This window comes from Onychostoma macrolepis, chromosome 16 (genome assembly GCF_012432095.1).
Source record: "Onychostoma macrolepis isolate SWU-2019 chromosome 16, ASM1243209v1, whole genome shotgun sequence".
Classification (NCBI taxonomy): Eukaryota; Metazoa; Chordata; class Actinopteri; order Cypriniformes; family Cyprinidae; genus Onychostoma; species Onychostoma macrolepis.
Genome location: NC_081170.1, coordinates 31,619,663 through 31,629,504, shown reverse-complemented (window position 1 = coordinate 31,629,504; position 9,842 = coordinate 31,619,663). Strand labels below are relative to the sequence as shown.

At 36.1% G+C, this 9,842-nt stretch overlaps 1 long non-coding RNA gene across 2 annotated transcripts; it reads left to right on the top strand.

The window, feature by feature from the left end:
* The first annotated feature begins 5,428 nt into the window (after positions 1-5,428).
* LOC131521458 (uncharacterized) lies at positions 5,429-7,710 on the top strand. Of its 2 annotated transcripts, none has more exons than XR_009266299.1 (5): positions 5,429-5,726; positions 6,736-6,786; positions 7,107-7,179; positions 7,319-7,374; positions 7,571-7,710. It is a non-coding gene; the product is annotated as an uncharacterized LOC131521458 (long non-coding RNA). The 2 variants fall into 2 exon arrangements; XR_009266300.1 differs by having other exon boundaries at positions 7,107-7,208.
* Positions 7,711-9,842: the final 2,132 nt, after the last annotated feature.

Here is a 9,842-nt window from a genome sequence, read left to right as displayed (position 1 = left end):
GTGGTTATGCCTACCTCAAACAGGTGGCACACACTTCTGTAATTACTGATGGCGGCAAGCTTTTAAATGGCAATAACTATTCATTTTTTTTAGAGGTACACACAAATGATAATGTGTTTTCCTTCTTTCCAATGTTGCATCATACAGCTACATATGCATTCAAAAGACTCCCGTGAGACTATAAGACTCTTTTGAATTGCAATTTCATCCACTCATCCACTGTTAAATAAACAGGCCAAGAAAGTAAGTTAGCAACAGCAAAATCCAGCTATAACAATCTTCTATATTTAATACCCAAAAGCATGCATTGTTATTGTTTTGAGACAGATTGATACAAAATACCAATGCTAAGGTACTTCTCAGCACTCAAGTTATGGACAATAAGACCATTTTCAAAGTTCTCAGAAGCATTAGTCATCACTGATAGGTAAACTTCTATAGTAACCTCAGCTGTTTTAGAAGTACCCTCACAGCTGTCGTTTAATTTAATGCTAAGGTACATTAATATTACACAAAGTATAGAGTTGTAAATGTACATTAAATAAAAACAAAAATGTAATATAAAATAAACACAAGTGGATTTTTTTCCTGCATTCTACAGTGCTTATTGTTTGGTTAAAAGATGCTTCCATCTTTGTGTTTTTAAGTTCAGTCAACTTTTGAGATTCTGCATCACTCATATTTATCCAGAAACCATTTGGTTTTCTCCCCCAGAAAACAACCCATCCCAGGATAGTGAGGCAACTGTAGAAGCTGTATTACTGTAAAATTATCCAGTGCCACCCCTGTAAGTAACTCCAGACCCAAGAAAACCACAGATAAGAGGTACAGAGTGGCTGCCATTCGAGAGGCAGAAACAAACATGCGACACAATGTATCTGATGAAAATGAGGCACCACAAATGCTTAATTTTGTGCCTAGATGCCCTCCAGGATCCCAACTAATAATGAATCAGCTTCTCACTCCAGCTGTGTGTGTGTGTGTGTGTGTGTGTGTGTATGTTTCTGTCTGTCTGTGTGTGTTCTCACAAGTACTGTGACAAACTCATGCTGTGAAAATAGCCAGTGGAAATAAATTTAAGTGACTGACCTTGAGTGAGGATTATGGATTTCAGTTTCTGATTATTTACATTAGGATTGTAAAGGATTTTGGTCAAAGAAGCTGGTTTGGTTCCTGTCTATGTGATCTAAATGCAAACAACCAAAAAATAACTGATGATGAGTATAATCCATTTGTGACCCTGGACCACAAAACCAGTCTTAAGTCGCTGGGGTATATTTGTCGCAATAGCCAAAAATACCTTGTATGGGTCAAAATTATCCATTTTTATTTTATGCCAAAAATCATTAGGGTATTAAGTAAAGATCATGTTCCATGAAGTTATTTTGTAAATTTCTTACCGTAAATATATCAAAAAGGCGATTTTCTCAGTATTTTGATTTTTTTTTGCACCCTCAGATTCCAGATATTCATATAGTTGTATTTCAAATATTGTCCGATCCTAACAAACCATACATCAATGGAAAGCTTATTTATTCAACTTTCAGATGATGTATAAATCTCAATTTCGAAAAATTGACACTTAGACTGGTTTTGTGGTCCAGGGTCACATTTTTAAAAATAAAGCCTCTTTCTCAGTCTGATCTGGTGGCAAACAAGGACCATACTGTATATGAGCACTGTTCTCTACTAAGCTACCTGCTATAGCTCAATAAACTCCCCACTGGAAGGGTTTCAGGACAAGCACGGCGGATACATCTCAAGTTACTTTATAAGCTTTTATTGTGCGCACATATACAATAATCATCCACAAACTAGATAGTCTAATGCTACCGCTACGCTAGCCTGCTAGCTAGCTGGTAAGTTAATTAGTTAGGTTAGTTGGGTTAGGTTGTAAACCTGCAATGAAAACATAAACACAAAAAATCACCAGAATTAACTAATGAAGTTACACAATCATGTGATATCAATCTTTTCGATCTGAATTACTACCAATGCCAGTTTATAGTCACTCACCGGCAAGGCGTACCAGTCCTGACCATCAATTGAATGAAAACAAAACTTAAAGGCGATGCGCCAGCACACGCAGTGTGGGGACCAGGAATAATAATAAAACAAACCTGTAACCTAGTAAGATTATAGCATATATGAAATATAACATAAATATGCCTGCTTTTGGAATAAGGCAGTAAATGTACACAATTATACCCCAGAACATAATAGTAACATCCATCACTTGTTATATATAATATACAATAGAGGATCTTGATCCTTTACCGAAACACACCATGTCGGGGATCCTTTACTGTCCTCTACCTACCGAAACACACCATGGTGGGGATCCTTTATTGCTCCTCCACTGGAAGCAGAACCACCAACCTCCTAACATCCCTGTGGAGGATGGTGGAGGGATAGTTCTCCATACCTCGGTTTCTCTTGGGCTGTCCACCGAAAACTGGACAGCTTCGACATGTTCTCACATCTCGTACTACGCCCTTCACATCAGGACACACCTCCACGACTCGACCCAGCCTGAACTGGCCCCTCAGTGCGTTCTAGTCAGCTAACCACACTAGGTCCCCTGCCGCAACGTTTCTAGCAGGCGCGAGCCACTTCTGATGGATGTAGAGGCCCGGACCTGCCAGCTGGCTCCCCCGCTTCCAGAACTTGTCAACCTCGATCTGGATTGCTAATTTTATTATGAGTCCAGGTTGAAATATACTTGTGGCACACTATAAATTGGTCAACCTGGTCTCATAAAAATACGTACCTCTGCGCACTTTTTGTGCAACACCGTTTTACGTACCTTGCTGCACGTTTCGCCACAGTTTCAAATAGAAATGTCCACTGAGTGGCGATAAAACACAGGTTCAATATGTGAACCCTGGCATGTTTTTATTACGTAGATATTGTTACGTATTGCTGTTTTTTTTTATTACGTTGCTTCAGATATGTATTGCGGCGGTTCAGAATTTCAATATCCGGGGAGTTAATGCTCTATCATGTTGGAAATATGCCCTACACCAAATCCAACCCTAAACCTACCCGATAGTGTTAACAAATGCAAAACTGATATAAAACCGTATTAGCTGATGCAACTGTGCCATTTGAACTTCCTTTTACACAGATTTTAACTGCTTTGTCGAACCGTAGTTACACAGGATTTTAACCGGTGCTTCTTACTTCTGAAGTCCGTCGCCGTACTCCGTGAGCTACCGAACAAACTTGTCATCTATGAAAACCTATATGAAGCTGGATGTGTGCGATGCTAACGTTCAAAAGCATCAGTTTTCAAATCTCCCAGCATATTAATATTGTTTTGAAGTCATAGCATATTCTTCAAGTAATTGTGCGAAAATTATGCTTTATTAATCGCAACTCTGTAAATTTGTGTGAAAGTGTTCATTTATTTTGGAAACTGCAGTGATATGTACTTATTGGTACGTATTTCATGTCACGCTAAAAAGTGCACCCAGGTACGTAAATGCCATGAGATCAGGTAGAAATTGGTATACTTAAAGTCTGCTAAATTGGAACAACTAATTTTGCACTAAATGCATTTTAGTTGTGCAAAAGCAGAGCTGAAGTTCAACTAAAGTATATAATACAAGATTATAATACAATATTATAATATATAATAAATATACTTGTTTGTGCTAAAGTGGAACTATTCCAAGTATACTTAAGTACACTTTAAGTATATTCTTTAGTATACTCTTCATTTAATTTTTGAAATGCAGAATTCACTCAGCATAAACTTCAAATGCATTTTGGTGACATTACAATTGCACTTCAAATACACTGTAAGAGTGTTGAACATACATTAATATTACACTAAACTGAGGTCATACTATCCCTTACTTTTACTGACTTTAAAATTCATTGCAATGGCATTCCAAGTAAACTTGAAATGTGCTAATGGCACAATTATTGTGTGCTTCAAATGCAATAAATTAACCTTTATAAATAATGGCACAGCTTACAAAACTGCCTTTTACTAACACCCCCAGCATACCAGTCAACTCAATTACCGCAAGAACATCAGTGGAACATTGGACACAGACGATAGGTGTGTTTGACTTCATGCGGCGCCGCACAGACCTATCGGCGAGAATAGCCGCTTGCAGTCGGGGGTGGAATTGAAAGCGGAGACGAAGTTGGACTCTTTCTGCTCCCGGTAGTGATGCTCTTTGCGGTGTTTGGATACTCTTATCACAGATGAAGTGAATAACATGCAATATTTGTCAAATGCACGGAACGTTTCAGAAATGTTTTCATGAGCAACAGAAACACTTTTTATATACTGCTTAATACAGGGCCATCTGTTCAAGAATAAAGTTCAACATAAACATGTACTATTTAAATACCAATAGGCCTTTATCAGTGTTTTTTTTATTATTAAATCTGACTCATTATAACATTGTGACTATACCCAGGTGAAAAAGATGTATTATTAAATGTATTAAAAATATACTTGAAATTCAAGTAGTATGTTTATAATACATTTGTATTCCCAACATGCTTATTTGAAGTGCATTAAACATATACTGAATTGCATTTTAATATATTTCTAAAAAGTATACTAGAAGTACTTTTGTATTAAATATATGCTTAGTTATACTTCTAAGAAATATGCTAAACAGAAGCATACTTTTAATGTGTTTATAAAAAGTATACTAGAAATACTTTGGTAATAAATATATGCTTAATTACACTTTTAAGGAATATGCTAAACACAAGCACACTATTACTATATTTCTAAAAAGTATAGTAGAAATACTATGTTAATAAATATATTCTTAGTTACACTTTTAAGAAATATACTAAACACAAGCATACTTTTAGTGACGTTTTAGTGTATTTACAAAAAAACACACTTATGTTACTCTTACTTAAAATTATTTTATGTGTACTTTGTGTAATAACATAACAAAATGATTACACTTTTAGTAGGTTTTTAATGTACTTTATATTGCAGTAGGCCTACACATGGTTATATTTTAAATATTTATGTATTTATAATTTTAATATTTGGAAAAGTACGATATTTTGAAAAACATTTTTTACATTTACAATGTACAAACCTTTGTCAAATATTATTAACCATTGCAGTATTTAAAATATGTTGTTTAATATGGGTTATGCTACTTTGGTTGATTAGGCTGTTGTTCATTACATGATACATTAATTGTAATAAGCTAGGTGTTTATAAACTTGTTCAAGCTTGAAGCCTTTATTTTCTAATATACATTTCTGAAATTCCCACAAGGATTTCAACATCATATCTGAAATGAGAAAAAAACAAAAAAACAACAAAAAAACATGTTTATTTGTGTTTAAATTCAAAAAACACAGACTAAACCTGATTGGTTCCAGAGCCATTGAACGGCTCTGATTGGTTCGTATGATAATGAGCTCGCAGCAGAGAGCTTCGTAAATCAAATATGATGTGCGTGCAAATGTCCCTTGAATGTGAATATAAGTCTAAATTTAAACAGTGTTATATTATATAGATCGATCGTGTCTCTTTAGGGCGCTTGGAGGAAACCACGCAATTCATATGGATTACTTTGGCGATGTTTTTTTGCGATGAACATTTTGAAACGTGAACATTTTTGATGAATCTTTTCATCGGAGGGACATACATCTCCCAGATTTCATTATAATATCTCCGCTTTTCTTTCGAAGATGAACGAAAGTCTTAGATGGTTTGGATCATCTTAAGGGTGAGTGATGGCAGAATTCAAATTGTTTTGGGGGAACTATGCAATTAATTAGAAAATATGTAAGGGATAATCAACGGCTAGCTGTGCATTAAACGATTTGAATGCACGACGTGGAGGCGAAGAACCACCCGCGAAGTGCATTCAAATCGTTTAATGCACAGCTAGCCGTTGATTATCTCGTTTATGCCATGGTCATTTGCCAGCATTCACATATTAAAGATGTTAATAATATTCGTGCTGTAATATTTGACCGGAACGATAAAAATGACGGTTATTTTCGTCTGTATTACTATTCAACTGTAACTGTATGTTACTATAGTTACCAATGTTTATAGGAAGCGCATTAATATAGAACGTGATTAAACTGACCTGAACTACTGCTGCGTTCAAGTCCTCCTGGGACGTTCAAGTCGTTATTACGACGTCGGTTGCGTTCAAGTCACTTTGGTCGGAAAAAGATGGCGATTTAACTTTTCTACACAATTCAACTATTTTTTTTTAAACTCTAAGGTACATCTACAAAATATTGAAAGAAAAATGTGCATCATTGTGTTTTTTCTTTTTTCCGTTTTTATTTAATTTATGAAGGTGATGTAAACTGAATAATTATATTATATTATAATTATGCATTAATATAATATTTTGTATATGTAACTTATATAGTTTTATTGTACATTACAAAAAAAAATTGTTTAATTAATTTCAACAACTTTACCGACGCTGCATATCTTTAGTCTTTGGCTGCATCCCTTGCATCCGACATGTTTTTTCACTGACGCCCCCAACGCGGAAACTCGGGGCTTAAAGAAAATTCCGAGTTTCCCCACTCGTAATAACGACTTTGTGGTGGCGTTCATGTGCGCTCAACTCGTAAATACGATGTATCCGACCTGACTTGAACGCACCATACCTGTGCAGTTCAACGAATTTAATCAACACCTGCCAGCCAATCAGAATCGAGTATTCAGACAGACCATGGCATAAAGCGGTATGTTCGTATTTTTACCAGCTTCTGCGAGCGTGTATGGCGTCTGGCTTCAGAACCTCACTGTGACTTCAGGTAAGATTTGTATTTAATTAACGTTATTTGTCTGTACCAGTCATATTTTTGACACATGCATTGGCAGAAAAAATAAAAATAGTTAACATTAACATTCTTTTATTTGCAACATGAAGTATATTTATTTCTGATTTTCTGAACAATTTGGCTTCATTGTAATGAGGTTAATGATCTTTGAAAAACCATGATTATGGACATACAGTTACTTTGTATTGAGCTGATCAGCAAACTGTGGTAGTGTTGGTTGATTGGTGTCTATATTTGTTCAAGCTTGACAACCTTATGACTTTATTTTCTAATATATATATTTCTCATTACAGATAAGAACAAAGATTAAATTGTAAGAAGGGTTGCTTATAAAAGCATACAGTACATCTGAAACTGCTGAGACTGGTAAGGTTTTTGACTATATTTCCGACCAGGTACATTGTTCTGTCATTCTTAAATAGAAAACAAATCATCAATCATCAATCATCATTTGCCTTTTTTGTTCGTGTGCGTGTAAGAAATATTAACATTTGTTGTTTTTCAGATCAGCTGCTATAGAAGACAAACTGAAATCTGAGTGTAGAGACAAGCAAAGGAATAGTAAGTATATTTTAATGTCGTTTCACCTCTGTTATAGAGATTTTTGAATCAGGCCTAAAGGAGGGTGATTCGGTTAATCTTGGAAGAAAAACGTAAGCAGTGTGTCCATTCCAGGTAGCTAATTTGTGCTTCTTTTCAGTCATTCATGTAAAAATCTGTTATCTAATTTTGTTTCTGTTTTGTTTTTTTTCTAAAGCTGCAAGACACTACTGACTAGGCTGTGCCCAGGTCTCCGGAACCTGCGACAATGCTCAGCTCCATCGGCCCTCCGTCTGCGCCTTCAGATCCACCAGCTCTGTCTCCATCGGTCGGCCCCCAGATGTCGGCAGCCACACCATCTACATCTTGGCTCCTCCCTCGACTCCGCCGTGTGTTGTCAGCACTGGGATGCTCTGGGTCTGTGCCATGTGCCAAACACCATTTAAGCCGCCAGGGCATCATCGCCATCCTCCCATCACCATTCCTACACCATCTCCTCGTCCACCTCCAAAAATGTGTATATTTAATCACGAGTCCCCAAAATAAATTCTGATCACATACAATGTTTTTTTTTTTTTTTGTCATAGAATTTTTCTTGTTGATCACATACAATGTTAAAATGTACACAGACACGGAAATTTAGATGGGGCAAATCATTTTTTACAGCAATATGTTACATGAATCGATAATGTTTAGAGACTGTACCTTTAATGCACTGATTTTTTTTTTTTTTGATGACTGCCAGTTGGCAGTATAGCTGCAACTATAGTTTAGCAACACAAGGGTTTTAAATATATATTGTATGTCTGTGTGTGTGTACCAGGTTGGTAAAAAACAAAAAACATAGTTTTAGCCTTCTGTAAAACTACTAGTGTCTGGGAGAAAATTAAATAAAGGCAGGTAAATTTGAAGCTTTAAGCTAAAGGTGTACATTAATAATCAAAACGGTGACTTTAAATAACTATTTACACTAAAACAATTTTTTTATTTATTTTTTGTTTAAAACTGTTTACACTATTATCCCACAATGCAGTGCAATACAGTAATTCCTTGTCTTATGACAGAAAAGTACCTAGCCTGCAGGGAATTCAGTCTTATTGTAAGAAAATTGCTGATAAGTCTTGTTAAATCCTGGCCATTTTTTCAGTGTAGTTATTTTCTAACATAAAACGAAGTCAAATTAAAATAATGACATAAAGTGTATTGCTATGTCTTTTCGTAGAAATGGGGAAAGGGTCCCAAAAATGTGTCTCCTGAATCCACCGCTGGTATTTCTTCACAATGTCACTTCTTCACAGAAGGTAAACACATTCCCAGATCTAATCATCAGCTGAGCCTGTGGCAATCAGGTTTGTGTTTATTTGTGTGCGCGCGTGTGTCCTCCAGAGCCGATAACCTCCTAGAACCTCCATTAACTAAGAAGAGCCGAATGTGCTATCAGTTCATACTGACAGCATTCTTTTCTTTCCTCATTTACACACACAATCAAGAGTATGTTCTTCAACCTGATGCCAACACTGCTTCAAAACACAAATTGGTCTTTACCAACATACATTAACCTGTCAGACTTTTCAACCTTAACTTCAGTGAAACAGCAACGTGTCTGTCCTGTCAAGAGGAGGAACATGAGAACCAAGCAAGGCCCCCTAGGAACAGTTTCCCATAAAACAGAAATGAAAACCATATGCAATGAGTGACATTTAGAAAAATGATCAATACTTAGAGAAGCAGTGGTATTTCCATAGAATTTATAGCACCAAGATTTATCTTAGCCTCAGGCCAAGATACGATTAAGAGAGCAGAGGGCTTTTGAGACAGCTCAGCTTGTAAAACATCAGCCCATAATTGTCATAAGCATAATGTGGCGCTTAGCATTAAAGACATCTGTTTTATTATGTTATGGTCTTGTATTCATTTTGCGACTGGTTCCTGTGTCATATTGCTGAAACCAAGAAAGACAGCAATGGAAAAAGGAGAAACTGCACATGTACAGTACACAAAAGGCAGGAGATCCTAGGTGCTTTCCAATCACAATGATGGTTATAATTTACAGCACCCACAGAGCAATACAACTGCAGGAGGGCATGACAATAAAAAGATTGCTGTTTCTTTAGCAGTTTGTAATAGGCTTCCACAGAGAGTTCAGTTCAACTCTAGGGGCAATTCAGGAAGAATTATCACTCCACAACCTGGAAGGAACAGTGAAAATGTTGAATTAACAAGAAGTAACATTTCATATGCAAATCATGGAATATGAGAGAAGAACAGATGATAGTTGTAGTATGATGAATGTATAGTATAAGATACATAAGTCTTTTGGTAAACAGTTAGCAACACTTCCTCACTTTTGAAATGATTGCTACGCCTCTGCCAGATTCCAGAATCTAAGAAGTATTACACAAAGCTGCTTATTCAAATACAGTAACTAATCACGAACAGTAATGTACATCACAAGTATATTTACAAAGGGGAAGAAAATGATAGCTAAA